This window comes from Mastigoproctus giganteus, chromosome 3 (genome assembly GCF_048544385.1).
Source record: "Mastigoproctus giganteus isolate SK-2022 chromosome 3, ASM4854438v1, whole genome shotgun sequence".
Taxonomy (NCBI): Eukaryota; Metazoa; Arthropoda; class Arachnida; order Uropygi; family Thelyphonidae; genus Mastigoproctus; species Mastigoproctus giganteus.
Window position 1 is genome coordinate 109,412,841 of NC_143577.1, and position 23,028 is coordinate 109,435,868.

Consider the following 23,028-nt stretch of genomic DNA (forward strand, 5'->3'; position numbering starts at 1 on the left):
TATTTTGTATCCTATCCTTAGCTTGTACCCTAATTCGATTTATTGTGTTAATGGGATAACCCCTGTTCAAGAATCTGCTAGTTAATATTTGTATTTCTGAGTCTAAAGCAGAATCCGTCGTTGAATATTTATAGGCATTTAGAAATTGATTAAAGATAATCGATCTTTTGTAGGTGAACGGGTGGTAGCTATTATAATGTAGAAGCATACCGGTGTTTGTGGGTTTTCGATAGATGCTAAATTGTATTTTGTTCGAGTCCCGGGTAAGCGTGAAATTTAGAAAGTTTAATGACTTAGTATCCGTATCTTCCCTTTCCAATGTAAATTTGAGTCTAGAATGAATATTATTAAACGAATGTAAAATATCTTGGATAGTACTACCATCGGTAATAACTAGAACATCGTCTAAATACCTCCCATAGTATGTGATACGGGGACGAAAAGGTGTCAAATGTATCTGCTCAATCGTTGAGAGATAGATCTCTGACATTAAGCCACTCAGGCTCAAACCCATTGGTAATCCAAAAATTTGTTTGTACACCTTGTCTCGAAAGGTGATGTAGTTAGCCTCAACTAATAGTTTAATTAAGTGAAAAATCTCCTTTATAGGCAGCTTCGTATAATTAATCGGTGTCGAGTTTTTATTTAACATATCCCAAATAATATCTAATGTGTATTCAACGTTTACATTCGTATATAATGATGTAACATCTAATGAGAATAAATTGTCATTGTCGCCGAGTCTACAGTCTTTAAGATTATTAAATAATGTATCGTAATTCTTAATCCCAAATTGTATAACCTGTCTAAAAGGTTTTATAATGTTATATACATGTGTGGCTAAGGCTGAAAATGCCGAGTTCCTGTAGGAAACAATAGGTCGAATCGGAAATCCAGGCTTGTGTAATTTTACCTGACCAAAAAGTGCAGGACTATTGTATGTTCTGGACTTCAATTCCTTCAACTGAACCATAGTAATGTAGTCGTTTTTACGATATGTGGTTAACGTTTTATTGTATTGATTTACCAAATTGGTAAACAGTGTCGGGTCCACTTCACAATAAGTGGAGCTATCAGATACAACTGAATCTAACTTATTAATATAATCATGTTTATCTAGTATTACCACTGTATCTCCTTTATCTGCCCTCTGTATAATAATGTCCTTATTTTCTCGAAGTTCTCGTTCGACGCGGTTTTCTCTTAATATCCGTGTAAATCAACACGAAGCCTCAGTTCGTGCTTCTCGTTCAGCAGCGTCAGAATTAGCCTTTCATGCCATTAACGAAAAACATACTTTTTTATTTAACGAGGCCAAAATACTTAACGTTCAACGTAATTATACGCGACTATTAATTGCAGAAACCGTTGAAATTAAATTACACGAGAATTCTGTTAATGTTCGGCGGCCATATTTGATCTCCGATGCGTGGACCTTTACGCGCATGCGCGAAGACACAATCACTATTTAAGTTGCAGGTTTAGCCTGATTCGGTAATTTTCATTCCTGTAATCACGACAGTCGGTCGAAAAGCATTGTCAGCTTCAGGAAGGAAAATCGTTTTGAATATTTTCGTTAGATTCTTTTAATTGCGTTAATTTGAATTTTAATTGTTTTGAATTGAGTTTGAATTGTGTTAAATTGATTATTTAATTATTTATATTTTACTTTAATTATTTATATTTTACTTTAATGTACCGGTAAGTTGTCGATTTTTTCGTTTTTTCCGTTTTAATTTCTGGAGGGTATCATACGGAAGTGTTCCACGTACTATATTGAGGTAAACTCCTCTTATTAATTTACTAATGATTTTTTTTAAATTCCTCTGGGTAATTTCTAATAGTATTAGTATTAGTAATGGCCGCATGGTGCAAGAAAGCCTATGGCTTATGCTGCACCAGCCAAAAAAAAAAAAAAAAATCCGAACAAAACAATGATAAAAACAACAACAAAAAATAAAAATAATAATAATTAATAAAAAAAAAAAAAGGAAATTAAACCTATCATCCTATGCGCTTCCCTTACCCGAAAGTACTATCCAGATGACCTTTGAATTTCCCCAAACTGTCAGCCTCTACCACCCATGAAGGCAACTTATTCCAGTAATTTATAACTCGCTGGCTAAAATAAAACTTCCTGCAGTCCAATCTAAACATTTCCCCCCGTAACTTGAATTTATGTCCCCTAGTTCTAGCATCATTTATAATCTTGAAAATTTCGTCCTCATTCATTTTACTGATGCCTCTCAGAGCCTTAAACACCTCAATCAAATCTCCTCTAAGGTGTCTAGTTTCCAAACTCTGCAACCCACATATTCGAAGTCTTTCTTCATAAGGACGCCCTTTTGCCGATCTCACCAGGCGAGTTACCCGTCTTTGCACCCTTTCAAGAAGCTCGATGTCTTTCTTTAGGTGCAGTATCTATACTTGAACACAGTGTTCCAAGTGTGGTCTAACATAAGCCTTATATAATGGGATTATCACGTCCCTATCTCTACTTGCAAAAGTTCGATAGATCATCGATAAGACACCATGGGCCTTCCTTGCAACCTGTTTACAATGCTCAGAGAATTTCATGTCTGGCCGTATCGTAACACCCAAGTCCCTTTCCTCCAGTACTGTGTTTAGTTGAACTCCACCAAGTGAATAAGTTATTTTGAGATTACTATTTCCCAGATGTAATACCTTACACTTTGTTGGATTAAAGCATAGCTGCCATTTTTCTGACCATTCCTGAAGTCTATCTAGGTCTCTCTGAAGAAGTTCAGCTTGACAGTGATCATTAACTACTCTACCAATTTTAACATCATCTGCAAATTTAGACATCACGCCCTCTATCCCTTCATCAATGTCGTTTATGAAAATTAAAAACAACAGTGGTCCTAATACTGATCCTTGGAGAACCACACTTCTTACATCAACCCAATCTGAGGAATAGCCATTTATCACAACCCTCTGCCTCCTGCTCTGAAGCCATCCTTCTATCCATCTAAGGATTTTCCCACTGATTCCAACCTGTTCCAGCTTATAAAGCAACCGCTCATGTGGGACTGAGTCAAAAGCTTTGCTGAAATCTAAATAAACAATGTCGAAATTATTCCCTAAATCCAGCTCGTGACTGACCCTTTCAAAATAGCGAACCAGATTTGTTAAACGTGATTTTCCCTTTACAAAACCATGCTGAGTAACCTTGAGAATTTCAATTCGATCCAAATGATCCTGAATTCCACCCTTGATCATTGCCTCCATGATTTTCCCTACTACTGAAGTCAGACTGACAGGTCGATAATTTCCAACTTCACTTTTAGAGCCACCCTTATGTATGGGAGATACATTTGCACTTTTCCAATCCAAGGGAATCTCCCCAGAGTCTAGTGATGCTCGCATAATTAGCCTCAATGGTTCAATGCACTCGCTTGCCGCCTCCCTTAAGATTATAGGGTATATTCCATCAACTCCAGGAGCCTTACTGGTCTGTAGGCTCGAAAGTTTTTTCATTAAATAATCTTGCGAAATTTCAATATCATTAATTACATATTTTTTAACTTCGCTCCAACAATTTCCCATTGCCACAAAAGCTTTTCATTTGTAAATATCGATGCAAAATAACTGTTGATTTCATCTGCAACGGCAGCTGGTATATTTAAAGCTGTCCCCTTTTCCTTACGTAAAGGTCCGATCTGGTTTGTTCTGCTCTTCTTGGCATTTATATATGCGAAGAATTCTTTACCCCCCCCCCCCTCTTTGCTCTGTTTGCTAATGATTTCTCATAAACTGCATTTGCCTGTCGAACCTTTTCTGTGGCTCTATTACACATCACCTTGTAGCTGTTATAGGCTTCAGTACTTTTTATTACTCTGCAACCTTTCCATGCCACCTTTGTCTGCTCAAGTAATGTGGCAACTTCACTATTCATCCAACTTGGAACCCTTCTCGTGGAGTATTTTCTTAGTGGTATATACGCATTCAAGGCATCTGTGATTAATGTTTTAAAAGCGTACCACAGTTCAAATGTATTCATTTTCTGCACGATATCTATCCAGTTAATAGAGGCCATGTAGTACCTTAAGGCATCGTAATTTCCTTTTGTGAAATTAAAACCCATTCTTTTGCCTTTTACTTCTGCTACTTCTCTCGTCATCATCCACCGTAGAACTCCGTGATCACTTCCTGCTACTGGTTCCTCTACTGTCAACCCTGTTATGTCATCTGATTCATGTGTGATGATGAGGTCTAGGATATTCTTTTCTCTAGTACTTTCCCTGACATGTTGATACAAATAACAGTCATCTACTTGATTTAAAAATTTTGTTCCCCATGTCGAGTTTCCTTCCCATTTACTCCAATCAATTAGAGGCAAATTGAAATCACCCATAATAAGGCACTGACGCTTATTTGCCCATTCCATTTGCATGTAGAGGCTTTTGTCATAACCTTCACAATCACCTGGTCTGTAGATTACTCCTACTCGCATTATGCCTTTGTTTCCAACTATCTCACACCATACAGACTCTATACTAGCATGTGAAATGTCTGAATCCGGGAAAGCTATCGTCGCACTCAGGCTGCTTCTGATAAGAAGCATTACCCCACCACCCCTTCTATCTACCCTATCCTTCCTAAATACATTATAAAAGCCGTACTTAAACTCATTATCCCCAATTTCCTGGTGGCACAACGTCTCTCTCTAAGCCCTATTATGTCCGCGTTACTTGTTTTAACCAGTAGTTCGAATTCGCTCATTTTATTGACGACACTTCTAACGTTACTGTATAAACAATTAAGATTTACTGTTCTTGTATATTTAACAACCCTAACAGAAACCTTGAAGTTTTTTAGATACAAAACTGTATATTAGCTACCCGCTCACGTGAAACGTTTCTGCCCCCAGAACATCTAGATAATACGTCCAGTTGGGATAACAGATAAGAACTCTTAAGATAGTTTCAGTAGAACGAAGAAAATTTCCATATAACGACGGATTACGAGAGACTTTACTGGGAACGCATTGTTCGCATCTATTGAGGCTATTGAGTTAATTAGTGTTGCTGCTAAGCAGGAATTAAGAGCCAAAGGGATTACCATTCTGAAACTTAGTGTTGCTTTTAAAATCTATCCAACCGCCTGTCCCAGATACCCAGAAGTCGCGCTGGTCATCCGAATGGTTTTATACAATCAGATGATCAGCACGATTTTCATCGTTTACTAGTATTCAACATGACAGGCAAATAATTCATTTAAAATAAATACAGTACATGAAATTGCAGGGACATTAATTTGCTTATCCAGAGCCGTGTTTCATATTCATATTTTGCAGTTATAAAATCTTCTTTTTCTTCAAGTTCTCTGCCCTCAGGCAGGTTCAGGGCTTCATTTTACGCCATGCTTCTCTATCTTGTGCTATTCTTTTAATTCGTGTATAATTTCCTTTTACCGTCCAATCCATCATTCCAATTCTCCTTCTCCCAACAGTTCTCTTCCCACACATCTACCCCTCAATCCCCTTCCTCAACATGCTTTCTCTTCTCAGTACATGTCCTATAAAGTTATTTTGTCTCCTTCTTAATTCTTTACAAACGTTCTCTCTTTTACTTTCCGCAAAATCTCCTCCTCACTCTGTCCACCCATTTCATCCTTTCCATTCTCTTCCTCACCCATATCTCGAAAGCTTCTAGGCGTCGAATCTCCTCTTTCCCAGTTTCCATGTCTCGGAGCCATATAGTACAACAGTCCATATAAATGTTTTCATCATTTGCTTTCTTAATTCCTCCTTTCAATTTCTTCTCAATAGTTCTTTTCTATTACTAAATGTTTCTTTCCCATTGTAATTCATGTTTTTATTTCTTCCAGGCTTTTCCCAATTTCGGTCATTATGCTTCCCAAGTAGCTGGATCTGTCCCAATATTATTCCATCTAATGTTGTATTGATTCTTCTTCCTGGCCACTTTGAAATTAACATTACCTTGGTTTTATTGCTGCTAATCTTCATATTTTACTCCTTTGTTGTGCTGTTCGAGATGTCCAAGGAGCTCGAATTCTTCATTATTAGCAATCAATATCTAGTCATCTGCAAATTTTATTGCCTTTATCTTCCCCCTTCCTACTTTTACACCTCCTTTCTGCTCTTCTTTGAACTCTTTCATCAGTGCTTCTGCGTATAAATCAAATAGTATGGGGGACATAGAACAACTTTGCCTTACACCGCTACCAATGGGAAATCGCGGAATATTTTCAAGAAACTAGAACAGAGGAAACATTACAAAAAATTCTCAATTCGACTAATAATATGAATATGGATACTATCACTGGCATTGCCGCTTCGTTTCTAGAAGTAAGCACTGTAAGGAAAAGATTGAAAAGACGTCATTTCGATTATGAACGTAGGAGGAAGCCATTAAGGATCCGCAACAAAATTTCAAAATTAATTTTTTCTCTCAAATTATGGGCACACCAATTTTATCGTTAACTGAAAAGTTTAGAAATATGAAAGAACTTGTAGAAATATTTAAAATATTTTATAATATTTCTAAATTTAAAAAAAATTATAATATAACGATTTCTTAAATCTTTGCAAAGATTTACGTAATAAATTAAGTGACATTGATCATAACGAGTGTAATATCGATAGTTTAGCATTATTTGAAGAACATAGAGTACTTCAAATTTATATTAAAGAAATATTACACCATTTGAAGTGTTACAATTTATTTTTAAAAACAATTTTACAGATACTTTTTCAAATGTAGCAGTTGCATTAAAAACTATGCAAATGAGGGGAACAAAGGGGTACTCTTACCAAGAAAGGTTTAAGTGCTGCAAATTGCAGCTTCTGAAGTCTAGACCCCCTGCGAGGTGATCTGTTTGAGGTGTATAAGGCCATGGTGTTGATGGGATGCTTCCTCTTGTTCACTTGCGAGAGCATAAATTAAAATTGAGTAAAGACAGTTGTAGAACGGTTGTTCGGAAATTTGCATTTAGTCAGTGAGTGGTTGAATGTGGAATAAATTTCCATCTGTTGTTGTGGAAGTTGATAGCTTAAATAAATTCAAGTAAGAACTGGACAAACTTTTGGAGTGGATGGGGAGGTGAATGGGAAATGGGTTTTCTTTTCTTTTTTTTTTTTTTTTTTTTTTTTTGGCTGCTGCTGTATAAGCTTGCTTTCTTGCATCATATGCGATTACTAATGCTAATGCCAGGTTTTCCGACAATTTTTCCAGTTCCAGTTAGTTTAGGTGAACGGCGTTTTTCAAAATTAAAATTAATGTAAAATATTTATTTATGATCGAAAAAGTGTCAATAACGAGTGTCAACGACTCTCTAATTTGGCAATGATTTCAAAGGAAAGCGATCATTTGGAACAAATAAACATAAATGAAATATTTAATAAATTCGCATCTCTTAAAGCAAAGAAACAGATTTGTATAATTTTTTTTAACATTATAATTTTCCTTTATTTCATTATTGTGATAGAGTATGATTGCTGTGATTTAGAATTTAAAGTTTATTTCCAGAATTTCAGAATGAATTTGTTATTTTTGTTTGTTGTTTCATTATATTATATGTAAGATATGTTGTAATTCTTTTCTTTTTCAATAAATTATTAATAATTTTTTCCATCTCATTTTAATTTTTAATGAAATATTTTGGAGCGGCAAATTGGATTTCGCTTCCTGGCGGCACATAGGGTTGCAGCGGTCCTATAGCCATATGTTATTTTTTAATGAATGCATTGCAAGTGTTAGATTCTATTTTGATCATAGAGTCAAGGGAATGGATATGTGCTTGTGAGAGCCAAATCGATTAGCATTTAGTAAATGTTGGGCTTCTAATAGCGAAGTTAAGTGGTTATGAATCGTGCCTTCATGAGTTCGCAAACCAGCTGGAAAGCGATATCGGATGATAATTATGAAGATCTGACGGGTCTTTCCCTTTGTTTAAAAAGGCTACAATTATTGAATGGCACAAAGACTCCAGATAAACATTTTTTAGAAAAAATACGGTTGTAGTAGTTTATTGGCCTTCCAAGTCTGCTTCATTCAAGTGTTGTAGCATTGAGTTGAAAATTCCATCCGGACCCGCGGCACAATCGCAAGATTTGGCTATGGACTGTTTCAGTTTTGATAACCCAAACGGCTGGTTATAGGGGAAAGAGATACTTGTATGGAAATTAACTTTGCATTGCTCAGCTTGAGATTTAATCTTCTTAAAGGTTTAGCTGTATGTTGCCACTGCTCATACATGAGCAAATGATCCTAGGAGGATGTTCGCAGTATCTTTGGAGAGGATAATTCATTTCCATTCTAGTAGATGACTGGAGAGTGAGTTAGTGGAAACTTGTTATTGAGCAATCTGACCTTCCAAATTCGTCTGATATCGGTGTTTTTGTTAACTGATTAAGCGAATCTGATCCAGGAATCTTTCTTTGCTTTCCTGATAACTTTTAGAGCTTTTGCTCTAAGTTGTTTATAGGTTATAAGGTTGACAATAGTAGGATATTTACGGAATTGGTTCTATGCTTTGTTTTTCTCCTTTGCTTTTGTACATTCCTGATTCCACCAGTGATTAGTCTGTCTTCGGTGTGATGATATTTGAGGAATAGAGGCGCTTGCTGAATTTATTATTTGCTTTGTTGCGTTGTAATTTATTATATGGATCGGTCGGGGATGGATAAAATTCACGTGAGAACTAAAGGGTGAACAGTTTGCCTTTGTAAACTGCCGTTTCCTGCAAGGTTCATCGTATGAGTGTTTTGCTATCAGCTGCTTGAAGATTATGGGAAAATGATCGCTGTTTAATGGGCATGGTAAACTAGTCAGTCGAAATTTAGATATACAGATGGAGAGTAGATGGACAGGTCAATTGCAGAAGATGACCCACTAGCAGGGTGGCCATATTTTGAAAATTGGTAAGCAGGACAACTTGAAACGAAATGTGTAGTATAGCAATTTTTCCTTCAAAAAGTAAAAGAAAAATATAAAATTACAAATCAAATATATTTTTTTATCAATCAGTGATAGTATTTATTTGTTATATGATTGTTGTTAACATGTATTTGTTCTATAAAAAAAAATATATATATATATTTCCTGTTTATACTCCGGAACGACCAAACGGTCAGAGGAGTTCACAAGATAGACAGAATACAAGAAACAGCACTGTATTCAGCAGTTTCGAGCTTGAACCCGGTCATTCAAGGCACGTGTACTTATGAACCCACGTGCCTGAACCATTCGGCTACGGCAGCCGATATAATATTATTTATAACAGTTATTTTAGAAATGGCGAGGAAGACTACTTTTACTTTATATATTTTTCTTTCGATTTCGCTAATTTTAAAATTTCTTCTCCTTCCGAAAATTTTAAAAAGTTTTTAAATTCTGAACAGGTCATGTTACAGTTTTCTTTCACCATAAGTTCGGCTTCTAAATTTTCTAATAAAAGACGGTTTCTCTCTTTCTCCCAAGCAGTTTCATTAAGCTGAAAACTCTTTCTGATAAAGCATTTGAATGTGGAATGATTAATATGGAGCTTACAATTTTCTTCCGGAAATTTGAGAAAAATTGCACCCATTTTTTTTATCAACACGCATTTTCTTTTCTTCATTATTCAGTGACGAGCAAAATGCCTTTAGACTTTAAAATTTCTTCAAAAAGCAAATCTAATTTAACATTTTTGACGTTGAATATTTCTACGAATTCTCGAATTGCTTTAAATTTTGATATTGTTATTTTAGATAATGTTAAATATTATAGTAGTATCTCTAAGCAAGGTCTACCTGCAAGGTCTTCGACTCTGCAGGCTAATAGAGGCGCTGAACATCTACAAAGCCAATCAGATAGTGACAAACTTCTTAGGAGAAACGATGGCGAAATGGAGTACCACCATTAAGGTCGAAAACATCACAACCAGGCCAATCCCCATCAGGAGAGGAATCTTTTAGGGAGATGCTCTGAGCCCATTGTGATTCTGTCTAGCATTTAACCTGCTATCTACCATGCACAACGGTAGCAAGTACGGATATAACCTCAAAGAAGTAAGGAAGAACCTGTACACCCTCACCCACCTGATATTCATGGATGACATCAAGCTCTATGCGGGAACCGAGAAGCACCTTCTGCAACTACTCCAGATCACCGAAGGATTCAGCAATGATATTAGGATGGAATTTGGTCTAGACAAATGCAAGACCCACGGATTGTGTCAGGGAAAATTAGTCAACCGAAACTACCAGCTGCAGAGTGGTAAAGACATCGAAGCTATGGCAGAGGGAGAGGCCTACAAATATTTGGGGATGATGCAGGCCAGCAGTTACAGCACAAGGAAATTAAGGCCTGCCTGACCGAAAAATACTATCAGAGACTCAGAAGCCTGATGAAAGCAAAGTTGAACGGAGGGAACACAGTTAAAGCCAGAAACACCTATGCAGTCCCACTGCTGATATACTCCTTCGGGGTCATAGATTCGACTAATACCGAGCTGGAGGATATCATGAGAAAGACAAGGACAATGATGACCAAGAGCCGCCAACACCATCCAAAGTCTACCGTGGAGAGACACACATTTTCCCGGGAAGAAGGAGGAAGGGGACTGATAGACCTCATTGAGCAACAGAAGATAGTGATAGTTAACCTGAAGGATTACTTCCAGAAATACACAGCAACACTCCACCAGGCCATAAGAAAGATAGACAAGCGGTATACCCCACTTATTCCCCAAAGAAAGATAGACAAGCGGTATACCCCACTTATTCCCCAAAGAAAGATAGACAAGCGGTATACCCCACTTCGTTTGTACCTCCTGGTTGGGGGAGGGCGCACAGGGCGCCCTCCCCCAACCAGGAGGTACAAACGAAGCTAGAAAGATGGGCAGAGAAGACACTCCATGGCAGACACTACAATGATCTCCATCAAGATCACATAGAGATAAAATTGCTTCCAATGCATGGCTCACTAGCAGGACGCTCTTCACCCGAGACTGAAGGATTCATGCTCGCCATCCAAGACCAGGTAATCAACACCAGGAACTATAGAAAATGCATCGCCAAGGAGCCCGGAGCGTTCGATGATCAGAGGCAGATTTAACGGCGGGGGCACAGGGCGCGCGTCCTGGGCCCCGACTTCAGAAGGGCCCCTCAAAACCCCAACTTTACACTTTTTTCTAATGACACCAAGTTTGGTTTCATATGTCAATTTTAATTACGTACAAGTTTACAATCGGCGGTAAAACCCGATAGTATGTTTATATTCGCTTATTTTCATTATTTCATTACTACGCTACATAGGCCCCGCGCGGCTGCCCTACCGCTCATCGGAGCAATAGAATCGTATTTGCTGCTTTGTACTTACAAAGGTTCTCCTGCAGTGCAGGCTTACGATATACGCAAATACGCGTATATCGTATATTGTTGTTGAAATTATATTAAGATAAAATTAATTCCTGTTGTTACATCAGCGCCTGGATTTTCGTAGTTTATGAATAATTTTTGAATTTTAATTAATCATTAATTTATTGCACTATAACGAAAAATCTCTTCTCTAGTATTCTAATCATTCAGACTATTAAATTTTATATTTTTATTTTCATTGGTAGGCTACCAATGGTAGCTAGAAAAATGAAACGACATCTATCAGGGGCTGAAAAAAGTCAAATTAAAAAAAGACGCGAATATAATATAATACATATACGGTATTATATTCAAATTTTTTTGGAAATAAAAGATTAATAGTACATAATATTTTTTATTTATTTAAAAAAATGGTAAACATATATTTTTATTTTCCCTGTCTCTCTTTTTTTTAAGGGACCCAATATTTTCTTCTGCGCCCGGGGCCTCAACCAATCTTAATCCGCTTCTTTCGATGATACATGTCGACGATGCCACCTGGCCTCAGAAACGATTCAACACATCACTGCGGGATGCAAGGTGACTGACCCAGACTGACTACACTCATAGACACGACCAGGTAGCCAGGATAATACATCAGAAGCTAGCAAGGAAATACCAATTGGTCGAAGAAAGTGTAATGTACTACAAGTACGAACCCCAGTAACGGCGTAGCTACCATGTAGGCAGCCAAGGCAATTGCCTCCGGGTCCGGCGTCTTTGGCTGTCTCCTGTTTTTGCAATCTTCATTAATTAAGTAGGGGCCCGAACATGTTCTTTGCCTCCGGGGCGTAAAAGGGTACCTGCGCTACTGGCTGAGTTAGTCGGTGTCAGGCGTAGATAGCAAGGTTTTTTTTTTCAGAAACGGGTTTTTCGTTCAGCAAACAGACAAATCGACCATAGAACACACGCAATTAACAGACATAAGACACAGCATGGCAGATGAATTTAATTATTCGGGTGGCCTATAATAGTTTGGTATTTTACTGAACCCCAGGCAGCACTAGAGATCCCAACCCACAAGCTGTACTGGGACCGCGCCATAATAACGGATAGGACAATCCCACACAACAGATCGGACATAACCCTTGTGAACAAGAAAAAAAAGGCTACCTATCTGTTTGACACAGCTGTATCCAATACTGGCAACCTGCAGAAAACCCATGGGGACAAAATCAGGAAGTACAAGAACCTAAGACAGGAGATCAAAGAGATGTGGTATATGCAACAAGTAACGACCATCCCGGTCGTCGTGTCAACCACAGGTATGGTGCCAAAGACCCTACATAACAGCCTAGCAGCAATAGGTCTCCCACCGACCACCTACAATGAACTCCAGAAAGTCGCAATCCTGAACACCTGTAGGATAGTTAGAGAGTTCCTCGACGAACAGTAAAACCAGTCATAACAACAACCACCCTGTGTACTTGGTAGCAATACCTGTCACGAGGTGGAACCCCCAATCAGGGAGAAATAATATAAGAACAATAATAATAATAATAAGACACTCCATGGCAGACACTGCAATGGCCTACATCAAGATCACATCGATAACATTGCTTCCAAAGCTCACAAGTGGGACGCTCTTCCCCGAGACTGAAGAATTCATGCTGGCCATCCAAGACCAGGTAATCAACACCAGAAACTATAGAAAATACATCGCAAAGGAGCCTGGAATGTCAGATGACACATGTCGACGATGCCACCTTGGCCTCAGAAACGATCCAACACTTCATCGCGGGGTGCAAGGTGATTACCCAGACTAAGTACACTCATAGACACGACTAGGTAGCCAGGATAATACATCAGAAGCTAAAGAGGAAATAGTTGAGCAAAGAAAGTGTACCATACTACAATTACGAACCCCAGGCAGTACTAGAGAGCCGAACCCACAAGCTGTACTGGGACGGCGCCATAATAACGGATAAGACTATCCCGCACAACATACCGGACATAACCCTTGTGGACAAGATGGAAAAGGCTACCTATCTGATTGACATAGCGGTGCCCAATACTAGCAATGTCCAGAAAACCCATGAGGAAAAAATTAGGAAGGACACGAACCTGAGACATGAGGTCAAGGAGATCTGGTATATGCAAGAAGTATCGACCATCCCGATCATCGTCTCAACCATCGGTATGGTACCAAAGACTCTACATAGCAGCTTGGTTTAGTTTGGATTTTATTGGCGCATTAGCAACTAAGGCTATAATGCGCCACTACATAGCTGCCTAGCAGCAATAGGTCTCCCAGAGAATACCTACAAGGAACTCCAGAAAGTCGCAATCCTGAACACCTGTAGGATAGTCAGAGATTTCATTGACCAACAGTAGTACCAGACATTACAACCACCCTGTGTACTTGGTATCAGTACCCGTCACGGAGTAAAATCCCCCAATCAGGGAGAAATAATATAAGAGCTAATAATAATAATAATAATAATAATAATAATAATAAACAAAATCCAGTACTAGTTGATTACAGCTCTTCCGAAGCATGAGCATGTTTTTGATTGAATATTTGCACCAAGAGATGGATTTAAGTCGCCTTACTATTTTTGGTGAGTTGCAACATTATCGCTAGATAAGAAATGAAGAGATTTTACTTTAGTGGTTTGTTGGCGAGGGAGTGAAATGTTTAAAAAAAGTAGGGTAATTTTGATTCGCTAATCCTACTTCTGTATCTTTGAACTGATAGGTGAAAGGTCATTATTTCCAGTTGGATACATTTCTTTGAATGTTTAATAAGCTCTGGACTAAGCTTATTAAACTGGAAAGTTTACAGAGTCCATGATTCTCCTCACCCCCCCCCTGGTGGGGTAAGATTTTTTTCCCCGAGTTTCGACCTCGCCTCCTAACGCGGCAGGTAAGTAATTGCAAGCTTGTGAGGCCTAATGATAAGTAATTGAAGAAAAATAATGAATTATGCTTATCTGTGGGTAGACCTTTGATAGCAATCCTTCAGGCGATATAACTACGATTTACAAACCCTGTTCGTGATAAAACTGCTATTACAGTAAAATATCACCATTCTTCTCTTTCTTGGTGATTCCCCCTTCTACTTCTGACACTCTCTCTCGGGTAACGCAGAATTTTTTTTTTTTTTTTTTTGTTGGTGCAGCTAAGGTCTCAGGCTTCCTTTCACCATACGGCTAATAATAATAATCAAAATACAGTACTCGTTAATTACAGCTCTTCCGAAACGCAGTTGTAATTAAACTGAACGGGTAAGTTCAGAGAACATTAAAGCTATAGAGTTTTGTGTCTGTAAGTTATAATCATAGTAATTAATAAGGAGATAACTGTATTTGCTTTTCACTTTTATTAAGCACAGGAAAAAAATTCAATTGATTTAATCAAAAAATCGTATGAGCCTGAAATGTAAAACACTGCGTAAATTAACTAGCTTGGTTATGCATATTTTCAGAAGGTGCCTCAGAAAAAGGAACGACGAGGTCCTCAAAATTTTGGATCCAGCACTGCTGTTCAGAGCCATTACAACCCCCTCCCCCACCAAGAGACGAACAACCTAACTCCAGAGGAAAGGCAACAACCTGATTGCACAGGAAGCACCCCGGAAACGAGCAACTTAACTCCAGAGGAAATGCAGGCCCAAGGCTCACCTTTCCTCTAGAGGGCCTCTTTTCTGCAACGTATGGCAATGAGCCCGAAACATTGTTCAGGCCGGGGATGGCTGACCTGCTTGCTTATTCACCCCCCAATGCTCCTGATAAATAACTCTTTGCAAGAGAAAGTGGTATCTGTTACCAGCTGTATTTTATTTTGGATCACCTCAGATCACAAAGCTATTACATTTCAACTCACAAGATCCATTGATCCAACTTCACCACCTCACTACAATATTAGTCGCTATGCCATTAACAAGGCCAATTGGGAAATCTTTTGCTCCATGCTGCAGACCATGATCCAGGACCACAACTCTTCCAATCCTCCAGCACTGTACCCCAACCAACATCAGAAACTCACATGAGAAATCATTATCCAGGCCTGCAATAAATGAACTAGAAAGAAAAGACCAATGCCTAATGCCATCCCATGGTGGTCCCCAGAGCTGGAGTGCCTTCACCGAATTGTACACTCCAAAAGAAAGCCTTTCAGAGAACTTGTACCTCTTGGCCCCCAAATGAAGTCAACACCCTCCATGAAGAATATCAAAGAGTCAGAAATGACTACACCTCCCTTATAAGGTAGCATAAAAGATCATCTTGGGAACGACTGGCAATACTGAACCCTGGGGGGGGGGGTATACCGCATCACCACCAACAAGCTCCCCAGAGGCAAAGTTATCCAATCCACTCTCACGCCCCAGGACACTATGACTACATCGTGGGAGGAATCTATGGCCAATATTCTGGACATACTTTTTGGCACAGATTAGAAACTGACCTCTGGCAGCACAACAGCAAGAAATATGCCAGGCAAACACCTAATTCAACAATGTTGCAAAGAAGACCAATTTACCACCGATGAACTGCAGCAGGTTCTTATCAAAATGAAGGAGAAGAAATTCCCCGGACCAGACCTCATTGAACCCGAAGTCCTTACAAAGACTGCCCAAATCAACATCCAGTTTCTACTCGACCTCTTCAATAAGTGCTTGTCCCATGGATCTTTCCGGGAAGAATGGAAAAACGCCAATGTAGAGCTGATCATAAAAAATCCATCTAAACCGCTCCAACAACCAGAGTCATATCGACCCGTTGCTCTTTTATCCATGGTCAGTAAACTGTTTGAACATCTACTCCTAGTACGGCTCCAAGACCATTACATCAAAGTCTGGCTCCAGTCCAATTTCCAGTTTGGATTTCGACCCGCACAAAAGACGCACTGCAAAGGATCATCTCTGCAGTCTCAACTTCTGCCTTCAAATACTACCTACTAATAGCAATAGATTTCGCTGGAGCCTTCAACAGGCTCTGGTGGGGCAAGTATTCTTCACAGACTTAGGCAAGCAAATATTCAATTAAATTTATACAAATGCATCCAAAACTACTTATCAAATAGAAAAATTACAATCTCCTCAACGTGCCGAAGAATCGCCAGGTTTATCTACAGAGGTTGCTCCCAGGGTTCAGTCCTTGGTCTGTTTCTGTGGAACATTGTCCTGGATGAGCTCCTTGGACAAGTTCTAAGTACTGTAGCTATAAAAACCTTTGCCGATGATGTCACCATCTCCATTGAGGCTAACAGCAGAGCTTCTTTGGAGGTCAGACCAGGCACTTCAAATCTTTCAGGATTGGGCAGCCCTATAGAAGCTAAGACTCTCACCCCAAAAGACACAGCCCATTCTCCTGAAGGGATCACTGCAGCTTACTAGAAACCCCACTATCAAACTTCAAGGCCAAACCATCAAGCTTGTTTCCACGTTAAAACTACTGGGAACAGTATTTTACCCTAAACTCGCTTTCTTTCCACAGCTTGCACACCTCCACATTAAAGAAAAACTACACGGCTCTCATTGCATGGGTGAGTCGTCGTGATTGGGGATTGAATCGACGCACTCTTAAGGTTCTGTACAAATTAATCTTCTTTCCCTTCATAACATATGGATCTGGAGTCTGGTTTTGCAAGGCAACTCTTTACAACAACAAGGCCGCCGTAGCCTAGTGGTCAAGTGACCGGGGTTCAAGCTCGTGACTACTGAATACGGTGCTGCCTATCTTGTGAACTCCTCTGACCGTTTGCTCGTCCCGGAGTATAAACAGAAAATTTATTTATTTTTAAACGTAAACTAGGAACCATCCAGCGCACCATCCTTTTTACTATTACAAGGGCATGCTGCACAGTTAGCAATCCAGCCCTTCAGGTTCTATGAGGACCTCCGCAGCATCCTGTTTACTCGTACACAAGAAAAGAACACTTTTGTGCAAGGAAATGAACACTTATTCATCACAGAAGAAAACTAAGACTCTTACATGAGTTTACCAAGTTTGCACAAGCCCTCTTCACAAGACGGAGCACACTATTGCCAAAGCCGAATAGGAACATTCCAAACATCTGATTCTAACCTAACTGGCCAACTGATCTTAACCTGGATAGGTTAAGATCAGTAACTGGCCCATGGGCCACATGAATCGCCAGTGGAAACTTACACACAGCTCTCTTGCTGTGTCTTATTTATCCTCCTCCCTGGTTCCCCTTTCACCTGATGGCACTTATTGCTCCACTGATAACCTGGAAGATGTCTTCACCTACACCCCTCCATATTTCTAGCTTACCCTCCTTTCTTGCATACACTGTACTTCCCCGACCTAACCTTTTTTTTTGTCTCCATCCAGGAAGCTCTGGCGACCCTGGCGGAGACAAGCCAGAGAATAATGGGCAGCCTGACTACCTCCTGGTGGTGTGTACGGGCAACGAGGAGTCCCACCAGGGGCCCTGCGGCCAAATTCCAGGACACACAACAGAGCCTAATGCAATATGTCATATACAACACACAACACTTTTCTGGCATTTACATAGTACTGTATTTCTTCACAGCGTGCATATGGCGCAGATGTGGGAAACCACAGGTGGCGCCTGACCGACCTAATACTATGCACACTACGTATTTTATGGTAATTTGCACAATGCACAGTGGTTGGTTTTTTTTAATGGATTTATGCTTGAAAATACATTTATACAAAATTATTATGCTAGTTCTCATTGGCATTGTGCCATAAATATAATTATTTTTAGAACCTCCAAATTTTAGGCATTAGCGGCCATTTATCAAGCTTATTCTTAAATCCACCAGTGAATCAGTTATCCGTTTTGTGGCTTATTGGTTAAAAAATAGCATTGTAGATTACCCAAAAGGATAGGAACGTTCATATAAGTCGTCATAGGCACGTCTGTAGCCAGGTGGGCAGGAGCAGCAGTGTGTAACACACACTCTTCTTGATTAGACCGGGTTCGAGCCTATGGCCACCGAATGCGGAAAGGTCAGGGAATGACCACCGCACATCCCTGGAGCAATATAGCCTTAGTTGTTAATGCTCCTAATAACATGACAAATAAGTCGTTTTATTCGCTGTTTTTTTTTTTTTTAATTTCTTGGAGCAAACGATATGTGTTTTGTACATTAACTCAAAAGCATCCGTGTTCCAATTTGGTTTTCTTCTTTGATCTTCCCAAAAAAGATAACAGGCTTTCTCCAAATTTTATATATATTTCCTAATATAAAAGTGCTTTGAAATTTTTTTTTTTTTTTTTTTTTTTTTTGTCTACGATGCATAGTATTTAATTACGGATTTTCATAGGTCACCTTCGATCTTCTGCTTTATGTTTGTGCATTTGCGCAGAACAGGTACATCCATTTCCTAGATCAAAATACACTCTCAGTATCTCTCGAATCCCTATAACCTTTCGCACTTTAGTCCAGTGAGTGCTGTTTCCTGTCCTGTATCAAATATTCAGACTTAATGAGTCTTCAGTGAGCTGACACTGATAATAGATCGCGAACTGGGGTGTAGAATTTGCGCTCCATTGCCATTTTTCATTATGTACTGCACAAAATTCCTTGTAGAGGTCATAACTTATTGCAGTGGATATACGCTGTCTGGTAGAAGGTAGCATCTTTACTTCTGTATTACGAACAGAATTATAAGGCTGTTATGGAAGCAGAGCTTGCTGTACTTTATCTAAAAGTGTTTTGGTACACATTAACACTTATCTGAGGTGTACTTGACGGAACTGGATAACACTTAGAATATACTCACTTAGAGTATATTCAATAAAAATAAACTATCACAAAATTTCCTGCCCTTTCTTTTTCTGTTTCTACCCGCTAATAGGGTATTTTAAAGAAAAATTTAGAACTGCACAAGCAGGTACAAGTAGGAAAACAGAAAAGGAAAATAAAGGCACATGGTTATATTAACTTTAATTTATTGTAAATATAAATTATTTATACATATATATACAGTAGAGCGTCGATAATCCGAACTAATTGGGACCGGGGAAGTTCAGGCTTCCGATTTGTTCGGATTTTCGAACTTATCAAAAATACTATTCTGGAGACTAAAAAAAAAGGTTTCGTAAGTTTATAAATAAAAACAATAAGTTGTACTTACGTATTTTCATTCAAAGGCCTTAAACGAAAATAATTACTGTACTTATTTTTTGCTGCACCATTTTCGAACTTCGTTTCCAGTGCCGATCTTAACAAATGCGGAACCCGATTGGACATGCCGGCGAGACGCCTTTAAAAATTTAATATTAACTCCTCAATATTTTGAAATAATGAAAAACTAAAACTATTAATAATTCTTTATTATTTTTATTACAATGTACAGTACTGTATAACACTTGACCAGACATTTTGATAATATTAACAAAACTAATCAGGATATTTTTCTTGCCCTTTTATCGGAAATCTTTCAAAACTTTCTCGAAATTTAAATTCCTGTTTTTTTTTTTTTTTTTTTCAATGGATAAAATTGCAAGGCTGTTGTGTCTCTCTCTTGAAAAGTCGTCGACCTCAGATATGTTTTAATTAAATTTAATCGGGAAAAGCTTCTTTCCCTAATCACTGGAATCATTAAAAATATTCTTAGCGATATGAATAAATTCGGAAATTAGTTGCGAGAAATTTTAAAATATTTAAAGGATTTTCGAAGCACGATTCTGGAAGAATTGTTTAAGTGCTTCCATTTCCTTCGCTAGCATATGGCTATCAATATCTACCACCTTCACAGACTTAACCAATTCGTTGCCCTCAGTGATTCTGGCATCTGAAAGTGCGATTTCTAAATCTGCAGCCTGTTTTCTTAACCCGTCCTTTGGAATTCTTAGAAATTTACCCAAGAAACAAAAAAGATTCCTTTCTACTGCTCTCTCTCCTCCCTTCCCCTCCCCTCCCTCAGGGTAACTCGGGAATTTTTTTTGGCTCAGCATAAGCCTCAGGCTTCCTTGCACCACATGGCTAATAATGTGTGTATGGGTGTTTAATTTGGCTAATAATGTATATGTGGTATGGGTGTTTAATAGCGCACAAGCTGCTGTGGCTATAGTGCGCCTAATGGCTAATAATAATAATTTCAATATCACTTAATTTGACTGTCAACGTGCATTTACAATATTAATAAAAACATTTTAAATAATCATCTAATTTGCAGAGTCAGTTCTTATATTTAGCGTCTTTGAGCCATTGATCACGAAAGTTTCAAAGAAAGGAAGTTGAAGTGTTCTGAGTGATTAGTGCAAATTCGTACTTATAATATCTCTCTGATCTGTAAATGATCCAGCAACAAATTTTCAATAAAAAAAAAAAATTGCTGACATCAGAATAATAAAATTACATGTCGTTCTGTCAAATTGTAACAAAATGCAAAGAAAAGTTAAAAAAAAAAAAAAACTATTATATTTAGGCCACCCGAATAATTAAATTAACCTGCCGTGCTGTGTGTCTTATGTCTGTTAATTGCGTTCTGTGGTGGATTTATCTGTTTTGCTGGACGAAAAACCCCAGTTTCTGGGGGGAAAACCTTGCTATCTACGCCTGAGACCGACTAACTCAGCCTCGGAGTGAAAAAAGCCCATTAAAGTTCCTCGCGTCATCGGCTGGATTCGAACCGTCCTTTTCCACCTACAAAATATCGAACCGTTCTTTTCCACCTACAAAATATCGAACCGTTCTTTTCCACCTAACAATTATAAAAAAAATAAAGAATTAATTTTTTATTTTTTTTATAATCGTTCCACTGCAAGCAACTAGGGCTAGGCCGACAATTAGGATTGAAATGGAAAGGCGTTAACTAATTTTATTGAAGATAATATCCAATGCAGAATTCAGTTACGTTAAATATTACAAAAAAAAAAAAAATAGAGAGAGAGAGAGATTAGCCGATATGATCTAAAGAAAACTCACCTAAAAAAAAAAAAAAAAAATGTGGAACCATTTAAAACTGGTAAGGACTTGTTGAACAGATTTAAAATCTAGGGAGAAACCGCAAGTGCAGATCAAGGAACCGAAACTTTCAAAAAAGAACTTGTTAAAATTATTGAAGAGGGGTATTGTGTGTTATACTTCTGAACAAGTCTATAACATAGATGAAGCAGGATTTTTGTGGAAACGAATGTCTGAAAGAAGAAAAAAAAACATGCCAGGTTTTAAAGCGGCGAAGGATCGGGTGACTTTATTGTTGGGTGGTAACGCTGCGGGGGATTTAAAATTAATACCCTTTTAGTTTATTTTGAAGAGGGCCAACCCAAAATCGACACATTTTTCATGATTAAATTCATCAATTAAATTAAATCAATTAAAATCAATTTAGATAAATTAAATTCATGATTTTAATTGGAATTTTAAGTTTAATTTTATATGTAAGTAGTTACCACATAGTTATATACGTATGTAATGCAGAATATTTTACATGTATAAATATTTGAATATTGAATATTTTGACCGACATTTGTGCATCTTTTCACTACCGTTTATTATTGATTAGGAAATATCCTATGGCACCGACCGCAACTTACAAATTCATATGTTACCTTATGGGAATGCGGCGCTCGCTTAGCGCAGATTCACTTAGCGCTCTGTGTTTCCGGAACGAATTATCAGCTTTAAGCCGGGGGTCACGTGTATAGTAAACAGAATTATGTAAAGTATTTTGCATTAAAGATATAAAAAAATCTACTATTAACAGAGTTTTTATATAAACATGATGTTTAATATGATATAAAAGTAATAAAATGAGGCTTCCGGACCTGTATGCAATACTCAAAGTGTGGCCTGATCATTGCCTTATACAAGGTGATAATCACCTCCTTATCTCTGCTAGCAAAATTCCTGTATATCTTTGACAAGACCCCATGACCTGCTCTGGCCACCTATCTGCAATGCTCAGGAAACTTCATCTCTGACTGCAAAATTATCCCCAGGTCTCTTTTATTCTCCACTACCCGAGTGTAACACCACCCAGTTGGTACATTTCTCAGGGGTTACTGCTACCCATATGTAGTACTTTGCATTTGTCAATGTTAAACTTCAGTTGCCACTTCTCAATCATCTGCAAACTTTGACATTAAGCTTGATATACCTTCATCAATATCATTGATAAATATACAAAACAACAATGGGCCCAACACCGAACTCTGATGGAGACTACTAATAACATTAGTTCATGAAGAGCAGTGTCCATTGATTACCACTCTTTGTCTTCTCCCACTCAACCATCCTTTTATCCATTGTAGCAACTTGCCCTTAATGCCATACTGCTCCAATTTGTGCAGTAGTCTTCCATGTGCTACAGTATCCAAAGCTTTCCTAAAATCCAAGTATATGATATCAGAGTTATTTTTTGCATCCAGTTCCTTTATGATCACATCATAGTATCCAGTCATATTAGTCTGACAAGGCTTCCCCTTAACAAACCCATGCTGTGTCTGAATTATTACTGCAGTCTTGTCTAGATGATCTTGCAATGTTTCTTAACCAGTAACTCCATTGTTTTCCCTGAAACAGAAGTCAAACTAACAGGTCTGTAATTACTCCTGTCACCCTTTGTGAATTGGAGATACATTTTCACATCTTCAGTCCACGGGGACTTCCCCTGAGTTCAAAGATGCTCTCATAATTATAATTAAGGGTTTGTTTACTTCCTTTGCAGCCTCCTTTAATATAACTGAATAGATCCCAT

At 38.3% G+C, this 23,028-nt stretch overlaps 1 protein-coding gene across 1 annotated transcript in view; it reads left to right on the forward strand.

Moving 5' to 3' along the window:
• LOC150088215 (prolyl 4-hydroxylase subunit alpha-1-like) overlaps window positions 1-23,028 on the forward strand; it is a 244,939-nt gene that overhangs the window by 8,761 nt on the left and 213,150 nt on the right. The window contains exon 2 of the mRNA XM_090370629.1: window positions 8,732-8,905. The gene's annotated coding sequence lies outside the window, so the exon portion shown is untranslated. The remainder of the gene's footprint in view (window positions 1-8,731; window positions 8,906-23,028) is intronic.